Source organism: Myotis yumanensis, unplaced genomic scaffold (assembly GCF_028538775.1).
Source record: "Myotis yumanensis isolate MYYU_CA2020_CCGP unplaced genomic scaffold, mMyoYum1.0.hap1 SCAF_15, whole genome shotgun sequence".
Classification (NCBI taxonomy): Eukaryota; Metazoa; Chordata; class Mammalia; order Chiroptera; family Vespertilionidae; genus Myotis; species Myotis yumanensis.
The window spans coordinates 40,442,468-40,455,295 of NW_027223766.1; the positions used below are offsets into that span (position 1 = coordinate 40,442,468).

Sequence of the window (12,828 nt, forward strand, 5' to 3'; positions counted from 1 at the left end):
TTAACCTATGCCCACTGAATGGTATAGTTCTGACTTGGGGGCCCCAACAGTTGTAAGTAATACTTTCTTTTCACGGTTACCATGTGCACCCCCAAAACTATATTGCTTGCATGGAAGCCAGGCATTATCTTGACTCGCTTTTAAAAGCATGGTATCTTGAACCTTAGGGAGTGATCATAAGATACCTTCAAGAATTTAAGGAAACACAACTAGTAAAGAACATAGCCCTTGAATGACTGTCGGGATTTCTCCAAAATGAAGCTTCCTTTGATTATGCAGTTATTATGCACAATCAGCAACCAGTTGTAGCCACAATGGAGGTCAATTAGAAAAAGCAGCGCAAAAATTGTCCGAGTTTAGTTGAAGTGATGACACCAACTCAACCCTGGAAGGCATTTACGTCAGCCTCAACTTATTGGCCAGAGAAATATTATAACACTAGAGGCCCAGTGTACAAAATTCATGCACAGGGTGTGGAGGGGTGTCCCTCAACCCGGCCTGTACCCTCTCCAATCTGGGACCCCTCAAGGGATGTCCGACTGCTGGTTTAGGCCCGATCCCACAGGGGGATCGGCCGTTGGACATCCCTCTCACAATCCAGGACTGCTGGCTCCTAACTGCTCGTCTGCCTGCCTGCCTGATTGCCCCTAACCGCTTCTGCCTGCCAGCCTGATCGCTCCCTAACCGCTCCCCTGCCGGCCCGATTGCCCCCAATTGCCTTCCCCTGCCAGCCCAATCGCCCCCAACTGCCCTTCCCTGCAGGCCCGATCACCCACAACTGCCCTCCCCTGCCGAGACCCGCCTCCTTCTCCAGGACCGGCCTCCTCTGCGCTATGCAGAGCCATGGGACCCCCCAGGCCTCACCTGCACAGAGCAGCCGCCAGGCCCTGCCTCTGTTGTGTGCGTGGCCATCTTGTGACGACGTCGCGCGAGGGCGTCGTGTGACACCACCTAAGTTTTTATTATATAGGATAGTAGAATTGTTTCAAACTCTTTCCTCACAGGCCAAGGACATCTATATTATTGATGATACTGTACATCCTGCTGAGCCTACATGAATGGCTTGGGCCAAGGGGAATGATCAGTACAGAAACTTCAGGAGAGGGTCCTGTGACTTTTCTTAAGTTAGACTGTGATGGTTTCTAGGATGTGTTCATGGATTGAGTCTGAGACCCCAGAAGACTTAGCTGAGGCCATGGCTGCAGGACGGCCTCTGGCTGCTGGGATGCCTGATCATAGTGGCCTCAATAAAGTCTATATGAGACAATGAGCAGATGTGGTCCCAGCCTGTCCGTTAGGTTAATCACAGGGGCCAGTGGAGTGGCCTCTTTATGGGAAAACTCACCAGAAGCCAAGACAGTGGAGAAACTGGGAAACAATGCCTCCTAAGGTTTCTTGCATTTCTGCCATTGTTCTGGGCTTGCTTTTCAAGGATGTCTCTATAACAAACAGTGTTGGGAGACAGAGATAGTATTTCCCTCCGGAGCAAGGGTTAGGTAAGCATTTATTACAACAAACACTTATTTTAGAATAGTTTTAGGTTTACAGAAAGGTTGTAAAGATAATAAAGTTTCCATAAACCCTACACTCCGTTTCCACAATTCTCTTACCTTGTATTAGTGTGGTGTATTTGTCTAGGGAAGCTTTTATACCATCTAGTCTGAAAGATTTGGTCCCCTCCGCTTAGGGTTTCTCTCCTGTAATGCAACCCACCATGTATCCAGGTGTCCAGCTGGGTCTGTCCACACAACCCATAGGACGCAGAGGCCAGGGGAGCTGACGTAAACATGACTATGCTCATGCCGATTACTGTGCCGTGAATAATAAGGTCCTTTCTCTCTGTCCCAAAAGCTTGTCTCTTATACGGTATCCGTTAAAATATGTCAGACTGACTGGATAGCTTACAAGCAGGATAAAATCCCCAATTCTTCACATTTTGAACAATACCCCCCTTCCCCTACCCACTCCCCACATGACTATAAGCTCCTTGCAGGCCTGAAACAGGTTCCTGTGTGATAGAGACATATTGAACTGAACTAAATGGGGTAATAGTTTATTTTTTCAATTGTGTAGAGTGAATTTGAGGTCAGAGGTCAGGCTGGTATCTGCATAGAATTGGGTCATATCACTCAGACTTTGCCTAGTAATTGAAAGGGAATGGAACACACTCTATGGGTCCATGGGAGTAAAGCGACCATCCGAGTGAAGGTGAGAGAAAGCAAAGTGTCGGGGAGTTGGACAAGTGAGGGCTATCTGCAAGGTGACAGAGAAGCCTAGGCCAGTTGGTAAGCCTGGTGTCTGAAGGATGCAGGAATAGACCCTCAGGTATTGCCGTCATGCGGCCATGAGGGTGCATGAGGAACACGGCAACACACCATAAGTCACGTCAGCGTAGCTCAGTGGCAGGAGGGTCCGGTGGATATTCAGCGAGGTCCATGAGCCTTTGGGCGGGCCCTGGCTCTTGGCCTGGAGTTCAGCAGTGGGAGTCCAGTCCTGAACTGTACAGCAGCAAAAGGGACCTGGATTCCAAAGTAGGGATCCTCCGACAGAGCGGGATGTACTCTGAAAAGTACAATTAATATCATAATATCACTTTATTTTTGGAGGGGAACACAGTGTATCTAATAGAAATTACAGACATTAACATCTGACAAAATACTCTTGGCATAACTGATTCTCTGGGGGCCTTGGGCAGTAGCCAAGTTACCAAAACAGTAGTTGGTCCGTTGGGCACAGGGTGACGATCGTGAATCTCGGCATGGTGAGCTAGAGGGTCTCCTGTTTCTGCTCTCTCATCCCTCAAGGTTGGCCTCAGAGACTGACACAGAGCCCTGAGCCTCCAGGAAAAAAGCTGAACACAAACGGAAAAACCATGTGAATAATCACAACCTGTTAACACACATGCCACACATTTGCTTTTTTTTAAATATATATTTTTATTGATTTCAGAGAGGAAGGGAGAGACAGAAACATCAATGATGAGAGAGAATCATTGATCAGCTACGTCCTGCATGCCCCTCATTGGGGATCGAGCCTGCAACCTGGGCATGCGCCCTGCACCTGACCTGCAATCGAACCTCCTGGTTCCTAGGTCGATGCTAAACCACTGAGCCATGCCAGCGGGGCCACACATTTACTTTTAAAGCTTTTTCACTTTTAAAAGTTAAAGCATCATTACACAATTGGATTATGACAAAACAATCCCTGACATGAATTAAACCCCCAAAGTAGCAATTTAGTTAGAAACCATCTAAATATAGCTACTAATGTATATTAGCATATGAGATGGCCTCTTAACTTTACAAAATAATCCTATAATAGTAAATCCAGTTTATATGACACCACCAAATCTACTGTGGCATATTTTTAAAAAAAAAACACTTTTTTTCTGGCTCCTTTATTTACTAGCTTTATGATCCTGGGAAAATATCACGTTCCTAACCTATTAAATGAGATTAATATTAGCACCTCATAAATTTTGAGATTTAAGATCATGGAAGTGGGAGTTCTTGAAATCATACTCACTATATACTTAAAAAATTAAATAATTAAAATAAAAAGCAAAACAGAGACAAATACTTCTTTTACATTAAATGGGTATAGGATAGTTAGCAATGAATGTTTACAGCGCACAGAGATGGTATTTGGGTAACAAAATATCGATGAAGGGAGCTGTAGTCTCTGCTCTGGTGGGAGATTGTGCCCTGAGGGGCTTTGGGAAAAGGGGGATCACCCTGAGATTCCAAAGGTATGTTATCCTAAATGCAAAAATAAACAAACAAACAAGCAGACAGGCTAAGTTAAGGTAAAGATTGACCTTTGTCAAGGAAGCCACAAGCATAGGATGCGACTACCCACTATGACTCGCTTTTAGTTGGAATTTTTTTTTAAAATATATTTTATTGATTTTTTACAGAGAGGAAGGGAGAGAAATAGAGAGTTAGAAACATCGATGAGAGAGAAACATCGATCAGCCGCCTCCTTCACCCCTCCTACTGGGGATATGCCCGCAACCCAGGTACATGCCCCTGACCTGAATCGAACCTGGGACCCTTTAGTCCGCAGGCCGACGCTCTAGCCTCTGAGCCAAACCGGTTTCGGCTAGTTGGAATTTTTATGTTCAGACCATCCCCTGTGGCTCTGCGTTTGGAAGGCCGGCCGCCATGCAGGCCTCCCCTGAGCCTGTCACGTTTAGCATGTAGCCCCTTCTTCATCCACAGTGTCTTTGTTCCGAATCACATATATTGTCTGGTGATGTGCTTGTTCTTTACATTTCTCTTACGTGTGTCTCTTACATACGCTTCCCTTCACTTCCCTGTTCCGGAGCCCAAATGCAGAACTCGGACAACACTGGGAAACACGAGGTTCTTTCCGACGTGATCAGAGACACAAAGTCATGTGGGAGGCTGAGGAGAAAGCTCTTTCATGGTCGGCAGAGGCTCTTCAAACATTTTCACTCCCTTTAAACTAAACGACAAAGTTCCCCCATCGTGCTGAACTGCTCTTGCTGCTTCCCAGACTGAAAAGCAACCGAAGAGACGGTTACTGCTTAGGAATGGTAAATGCATGTGTGGCTCTCCTGCTAAATCTGACAACCCTTCCTCACCAGCCCAGGCTGGGAAATTAGCGACGAAAATCTCTCTTTGAAACATGCAGTGGATTTACTCCTCAGAATTAAACACACACACACACACACACACACCAAAAAAACGCACTTCATTCAATTACACTAAGATTAGGATGTTGTGATTTACATAGTGTTTTTTGTTTTTTTTTTTATATTTTATTGATTTTTTACAGAGAGGAAGGGAGAGAGATAGAGAGCTAGAAACATCAATGAGAGAGAAACATCAATCAGCCACCTCCTGCACATCTCCCACCAGGGATGTGCCCGCAACCCAGGTACATGCCCTTGACCGGAATCGAACCTGGGACCTTTCAGTCCGCAGGCCGACGCTCTATCCACTGAGCCAAACCGGTTTCGGCTACATAGTGTTTTTAATAAGTAAATATTTCACTCTTTATAAAACTGAGATAGGAAGTATAGTTAGAATACAGACCTACTTTAAAAGATTTATCTCGTTCAAGGAAAGCCCAGACCTGGGGCTTTGAAAAACAGGGCGCCATACATTGTGAATGACACATGATTTAAAATTTCTGGCGGGTGGAAGGTCCAACTGCCTCAGTGGGAGGCTGGGTTATAACCTGCAAGATCGCAATCTCCGCTTCTTGGGAATTCAGGCACAAATTAGCATGACAAGAACAGCCCAGGCGTTCCCTGGAAAGCTACAGCATTTTCTTCCATCCCAGCATTCTTTTTCTTTTTTCTAAAATAAATTGTTATTCATTTCAGAGAGGAAGGGAGAAGGAGAGAGAGAAATAGAAACATCAATGATGAGAGAGAATCATTGATTGGCTGCCTCCTACACACCCCACACTGGCATGTGCCCTGCCTTGGAATTGAACCGTCACCTCCTGGTTCAGAGGTTGATGCTCAACCACTGAGCCACACCAGCTGGGCTTCAGAGAGTTCTTTAAAGGAATGGCATAGTCCTGCCTGGAGCCTCAGTCATGACGGGGCTCCTCCAGCAGACCCACTAGTTAGTGATGACAATAGGGAAGGGACAGCTCTCTCTGCCCCCCTGGGAGTGTCTCATAAGAATGCTTGTCACTCCCTGGCCAAACTAATTCAGAATAGTCTTCTTTTTTGGCAACATCCATCCCAACATTCTCACCTGGGCAAGACGCCGTACTTACGTTTTATCCCCAAATCAGCTGGGTGGTGCGTGTTAAAAATGCAAATGCTCACACAGAACCCTAGGCCTGGGAATTTGTATTTTTAACAAACAGCCCAGTGGTGTCGGACTCATCCTCAGTCCCCAGTTCCGTTTCAGAAAGAAGGATGTCTTTTGTCTTTGGTGCTGTGGTAACAGATCCCCTGCCTTCTCTTTGGGGAGCAGGTCCTTCCAGGGTGTGAAGAGCCCCCAGGTGTGGTGACCACACCCAACCCTGTCCTCCCAGCACGTCTTTCTCTTCTCTCTCCCCCATCAGACTTCTTCCTTTCCTCACAGGAGCTCCAGGCCCATCTTAGCGTTAAAGGAAAACAGCAACTATTCCTCATGTGAGCTTTTTTTTTTTTTTTTTTTTTTTTTTTATTCTGTGGCTTTCAATGCCTCAATTCTTTTTCTTCCAGGGACCCGTCTTCGGAATACTGGTTTTAAATGCATCAAATAAAATAAAACAAGAAACCAATGACATCAAAATGCTGCTTTCCTACTATGTTTTAAAATGTGATGTAGTCATACATGTTCGTCTTTATTAACACATTAGAAAACAAGATCTAGAGGCAGGCCTAGGACTTTTCTTAATTTCAAACCAGAAAGAGTATACGGTGTTTTGAAATATTCACAGCAACTGTAATGTTACCCAAAACTATGTGTGATTTCTCTGGTGACAAAGTCTTGGGTAGGTCTACGCCGGTTTGTGGACTACATTTGTTACCAAGGTTAAACATTAATAAGAAGGAAGCAAAAGGAATCAGACATTGTTGAGCCGAATGGGCTGGTACACTGAGCGTGTTCACTGCACCTGGAAGCTACAGTTACAACCATCCCTTCCCCCATGTAAGGAGCAGCCACCCCCCCCCATACAGGATGGGGGGGCAGGGGGACTACGATGTTATTAGGGAGTGTTCCCAGGAAAAATCACAAGGAGAAAAAGGAAGTGGGGCAGGAAAAAAAGGGGGACCAAAAAAGGGGTGACACCAAGCAGAGGAGACTTGGGGATGAGGTAGAGTCCATCTCAGAGCTGTCCAATGAACAAAAGGTTGAGAGCTTTTATATTCCCATGCGTGCTCCTGGTCCATGTGGAGGAGGCGTAATCACCAGGGAAACCTGGCTCCCCCGGGAGCACAGGTGAGGTAGGCTATGGCCGAGAAGGTGTGGCCGGTGGCGGAAAGCACGGGGCATGCTGACAGCATGGCTAAGGTGAGCTCGAAAACTGAGCAGCTAGGTAACACAGTACAGCTCCGATTTTGCAGTTTTATCTTCGTAGGGACACCAACATAGTGTTCAGTGCCGAAGAGAAAGCGATCTGAAGAGAGTAACAGCACAATCTTCCCTTTGGAAGGCCTAGGCCAGCCGTGGGCAAACTACGGCCCACGGGCCGGATCCGGCCCTTTTGAAATGAATAAAACTAAAAAAAAAAAAAAAAAAAAAAAAAAGACCGTACCCTTTTATGTAATGATGTTTACTTTGAATTTATATTAGTTCACACAAACACTCCATCCATGCTTTTGTTCCGGCCCTCCGGTCCAGTTTAAGAACCCATTGTGGCCCTCAAGTCAAAAAGTTTGCCCACCCCTGGCCTAGGCTCTGTTCCCAGTTTGTCAGCATCATGATCTCAGAGGAGTCATTATCTCCGAGGCCCTCAGCTTCCCCTCTGGACCACATGCAACCTTAGAGGCCACACTGAGGGCGCTAAGTAGACACTTTGTGATGGACTACAATTATTTTATTCCTTTAGCACCGTAGGAATTTGGGCTGTGACTGACCTACAAGCTCCCTTCCTGCTGGGTCTCTCAGCACAAGTTCCTCTCATTTTCCATGTTTCTGTTATTCTCCCAGGGGGTTTGCTTTTGGGTAGGTGATTCAGCTCTTCAGAGGGAACCCATGACTGTCATGTGAGCTGTGTTTAATTTTGCACAGTTCAATTGTCTATTAGTCAGGCTGTACGAGGTGACTCTACTTTTCCAATGATACCACACAGGAAAATCATTCAAGATTTTTTTTCTAGGGGGTTTAAAAGAGGGAAATATAAGTGACACATCTCTTTGTGAGGATCTATATTGTAATGAAGACATAGCATAGCCTGTTATATCCTTCAAACATGTGGGAATAAGTGACCTGTCTTCCAGTCTTGGGATGAGATTGATGCTGTTAGACTTGTACTGCAGTTTGACTAGTATGATATTCTAGATTGGTTAGCAACCGGAATGAACTTCGGTAATGCTGCTGGGTGTGAGGAATGTGACCCCATGGATGTGGTGGACACAAGGGATGTGGCCCCCAGATGCCCCAAGGTTGCAGGTTCGATCCCTGGTCAGGGCACATACAAGAAGCAACCAATGAATGCATAAATAAGTGGAACGACAAATCAATGTTTCTCTCTCCCTGCCCCCCTTCTTCTTTCTCTCTAAAATCAATCAATAAATTTTTTTAAAATATATATTTTATTGATTTTTTACAGAGAGGAAGGGAGAGGGATAGAGAGCTAGAAACATCGATGAGTGAGAAACATCTATCAGCTGCCTCCTGCACACTCCCTACTGGGGATGTGCCCGCAACCAGGTACATGCCCTTGACCGGAATCGAACCTGGGACCTTTGAGTCCACAGGCTGACGCTCTATCCACTGAACCAAACCGGTTAGGGCAATAAATTTTTTTAAAAGCCAAAATAGGCCTAAAACTAGGCCTCTTGCACCAAACAATTAGTGAATGCAAAAAAAAAAGTTATTGAAGAAAATAAATAAAATTCATGAAACACATTTTATTGCAATATTTGCTTTATTGTGGTGGTCTGAAACCAAACTGGCACCATCTCCAAAGTCTGCCTGTCCTGTGATATCATCTAGGTAAATGTTGAAATAATGTAAAAACAATGCTAAATTGTTAATACAGCTGTAGAACTTTTAAAGTGTCTTTAAATACCCTGATTAGACACATACTACACTCTCTTCAAGGACTCCAGTGGTGAGAATAAACGCAGGAAAGATTCTTTGCTTTGCAGGAATTTTTCTTTAAAAAATATATATATATATATATATATATATATTGATTTCAGAGAGGAAGGGAGAGGAAGAGAAAGATAAAAACATCATGATGAGAGATGCATCCCCCCCCCTCCCCCGCCCGGGTATAGAGTCTGCAACCCAGACATGTGCCCTGGCCGGAAATTGAACTGTAACATCCTGGTTCATAGGTCTACACTTAACCACTGAACACACCAGCAGGGTGGAATTTTTCTTTTTTTTAAAAAAAAAAATGTTTATTTTGTTATTCCCCACCCAAAGATATTTTTTTCCATTGATATTTAGAGAGAGTTGAAGGGAGGGGAGGAGAGGGAGAGAAAGAGAGAAAGAAAGAAACATTGATGTGAGAGAGACACATCAATTGGTTGCCTCCTGCACTAGAGATCAAACTTGCAACCCAGGTATGTGCCCTTGACTGGAAATTGAACCCATGACCCTTTGGTGTGCAGGCCAATGCTCTAACCACCGAGAAACACCGGCCAGGGCTTTAAAAAAATATGTTTTTATTGATTTGAGAGAGAGAGAAAGGAGGAGAGAGAGAAACTTTGATCCACTCCCCCTACTGGCATTGAGTCCCAAAACCCTGGCATGTTTCCTGACCAGGAATTGAACCAGCGACCTTTTGGTGCGTGGGCTGATGCTCATCCAACTGAGCCACACCGGCCTTGGCTGCAGGAATTTTTCTAGGATTTAAGGTACGTTTAAGGCTGCATTGGGAGCCAGCATTAGGAATCATGCTTGGTAAGTGAGCACAGCCTGATTTTTTTTTTTTTATATGGAAGGCTTCACGAATTTGCGTGTCATCCTTGCACAAGGGCCATGCTAATCTTCTCCGTACTGTTTCAGTTTCAGTGTATGTGCTGCCGAAGCGAGCACAGCACAGCCTGCTTTTGTAGCTTCCAGCCCTTTTCAGAGACTCCAGGGCTAGCCCACCTCTTCCCACGCTCAGATTTCTGCTTCTGGAATACAACATGTGCTCTGTGGAAGTCCCCGAGAAAGGAATGCCCCTCATAACCTAACCCATCTATCCCCTCAGCGCCCCAACACAATTAGATTTAGTTCTGGGGCTCAGTCCAGTGGCAGTGAGAGCTAGGACCCAGCCTTCCCCTGTGCACCGGGGGCAGTTTTAGGGACCCTCTGTCTGAAGAGAACAGCTGGGTGGAGACCCACTGAATCTGGCTTATTGAAAGGCACTTAGTCAGAACAGGAGGTTCCCTGAAAACCAAACCAGTGAGCACATGTTCATGGCTCTCCCTAGCGCCCAACATCTGGGTTGCTGCTGCTACTCCTTCTGTTCAATGTGGGCTGAGCAGGGAACTCACGCAGGCACAAGAGGGTATAAGAACTTCATCTGTTCCTGTCTGGGCAAGGCAAGAAAAAACTGCCTCAATGCCCCCTTGAGAAACCAACCCCCCACCCCCCCCACCCCCCCCCACCCCGCATAAACTGCCAAGGCATGCAGCACTGCAGGAGTACTCAGAATGCACTTCAAATGCTCCAAGATTTGGCTCAATCTGGTGTATCATTCCCAAATTCCACTTTGTAGTATGTATGTCTTTCTTGCCGTTTTTATTTTATTTCACCCCTGCCCTAAGCGCAGTGCTTTTGAGTTGCCTCTCTTTCTCGTTGGTCGAAATTATCAAGGCAACTGAGATCACCCCAGCTATGAGTTTGCAACCCAGGAAACAAAGAGAGCGAAGAAATATGATGTCAAAATATTTTACATATTAAAATTCAAAAAGCGATTATTTGAAGTTTTTAAGACACAAATGGATTCTTTACACCAGCGCCAACCAAAGGGGTCACAGAGAGCAGAGAAGATTATTTCAATTATTTAGAATAAAAGGCCAGCTCTGGGACATCTGAGAATCAATAGGACAGAGTTTGCAAAGCACTGGGTAGTTCGCCTGGCTCATAGTAGGTGCTTAATAAACTCTGTTACCATTCCATTTCGTGTGCATCATAGTAACTCCTCAGGGCATTTTCAGAAGAATCAAGCTCTCTAAAACAGCTCTTCTCACAGGTGATGTGCAAATAAGTTACCTGGGGATTTGGTGAAATTGCAGATTCTGACTCCACGAGTGTGGAGTGAGGACTGACAGTCCGAATTTCTAACCAGCTCCCGGGATTGCGGACACTGCTAGAATGAGATCCATACTCTGAGTATCAAGGGGTTGAAATTATCATTCCTACTCCCCCGACTGTACTCACAGTCATCCCTTGGTATCCACAGGGGATTGGTTTCAGTGCCCCCTGCAAATATCAAAATTTGAGGATGTTCAAGTCCCTTATAGAAATAGCATAGTATTTGCATAGAGCCTCCACACATCTTCTTGAATACTTTAAGCCAGGGGTCCTCAAACTACGGCCCTCGGGCCACATGCAAATACAAATATTGTATTTGTTTCCATTTTGTTTTTTTACTTCAAAATAAGATATGTGCAGTGTGCATAGGAATTTGTTCACAGTTTGTTTTTTTTAAACTATAGTCCGGCCCTCCAATGGTCTGAGGGACAGTGAACTGGCCCCCTGTTTAAAAAGTTTGAGGACCCCTGCTTTAAGCCATCTCTAGATTACTGATAATACCTAATGCAATGCAAATGCTATGTAAATGTGTCTTACACTGTATTGTTTAGGGAATGTTGACAAGAAAACAAATGTTGTACATGTTCAGTACAGATGCAACCATCATAGGCCCAATCCCATTGGACACATCAGCAACAGCGTAATTGTTTTCTGAATATTTTCCATCAGCGCTGGTTGAATCCTCAGATGCAGAACCCCTGGGTAGGGAGGGGCAGGGTGGGCCACTGTACGTCGTTTATTTTGCGCCTTTGTGCCTTCCTTGACCCCCAATCACCTGTTTGGAGCCTACGTAACTTTCAAGGTGTAGTTTAAGCCCCACTCATTTGATTAAACTTTCTTCCCAAATTTCTTCAGCCAAAAATGGTTAATATTGTCTCTGAAACCCTGAATCAAATTTAATAGGATCCCTTTTATTAAAACAGATGAGAGATTGCTTAGGTTCTCTAAAAGGTTGGTGAAAGCGGAAATATGGGAATTTAACACACCTATGTTAAGCTTTTAATAAGAACATTTAAATGCACATTTGTTCCGCAATTTTTTGGACTTCTGACCCCCCAGACCTGTAAGCTGTGGGGAACTAGCACAGGCCCAAGCGCAACGCTCCAGGGAAGCACTCAGTGCTGCCGGCAGACTAGTTCTGCAAGGATGTGTGGTTGGTCTGGCAAGTGCAGTAAGTAGAGAGTAATTAAACGCATTTCTACTGTAATTAATGCAGAACTGCATTTCGTTCACTAATTCTTTCATATGTCTTGCCAGACAGATGGCGAGGGCCTCAACATGTTCTTTTGCTGGCCTTTGCATCTTAGAGATAGCATTTTAAGTCAGCGGCTAATCGCTTTATTTATAATTTAAAAAGAGTCTATGTGGAATTGGGGGGGGGGGCATAAACCTTAGATAGCATATTTAAAATTTGTTTTCCCTCTCAAGAAAATTGAATTCTCTATTGTGCTAAGAACCTTTAATATAGGAAGCATGAGATGGAGAAAACATCACAAAGGTTTGGAGTCCCACTGGCTTGCTTCCTGCTGTTACCAACTCTGTGGCCTTGAACTGTTGGGGAGCACATGACACTTGGTTGGAAAGCTGTAAGGAGGATATTCCGAGGAAAAGGAGGTGTGTGGACGGCCGCCTGCCCTGTTTATGGGAATTTCGACTTAGGGGAGACTTAGGAGAGTGTTGAAGGCGGCACCCCTAATTATTCCTTGACCTTTCCAAACAAGTCCGTGCATGTGCAGACCCCCATGTGTTTACTGGAATCCTTATGCTTAATCCCTGAATGCCTTTGCCTAGGACAATGTAAACACGTGTGTCCTCCCAAGATCACTCAACCTACTGATTGTATCTAAAATATAAACTTTATCTCAAACTGTAATAAAAGCCTAACTAGGCAGGCAATCAGGGCTGCTTGGTGCCTTGAGCCAGGCAACCCCTT

General features: G+C 45.0%; 1 non-coding gene across 1 annotated transcript; it reads right to left on the reverse strand.

Moving 5' to 3' along the window:
• Positions 1-9,579: 9,579 nt before the first annotated feature.
• On the reverse strand, positions 9,580-9,686 carry LOC138993600 (U6 spliceosomal RNA). The gene has a single exon (XR_011468315.1). It is a non-coding gene; the product is annotated as a U6 spliceosomal RNA (small nuclear RNA).
• Positions 9,687-12,828: the final 3,142 nt, after the last annotated feature.